A 243-nucleotide genomic window follows, 5' to 3' on the forward strand; every position below is an offset into this window, starting at 1 on the left:
CCCGGGGCGGGGGGGGGGGTGTCCCTGGTGGGGTGGGGCCCGGTGGTGGCCAGGCTGAGCCAACCTGGCCTTTCCTGTTAGGGAGGCGGAGACAGTCCTGCCCAACGTAGAGTCGAGGCGGCCCCTTTAAGTGGAGAAAGAAGTCCCGGTGCCCTCATTCCATCTGGTTCTACGTGATGTCTTCCCGCTGCTCCCCACAACAAAAAGCCCTCTGGCACCAGCCGGAGCAGGCTGGGAACCCAG

This window comes from Lipotes vexillifer, unplaced genomic scaffold (genome assembly GCF_000442215.2).
Source record: "Lipotes vexillifer unplaced genomic scaffold, Lipotes_vexillifer_v1.1 scaffold443, whole genome shotgun sequence".
In the NCBI taxonomy this organism is placed as follows: Eukaryota; Metazoa; Chordata; class Mammalia; order Artiodactyla; family Lipotidae; genus Lipotes; species Lipotes vexillifer.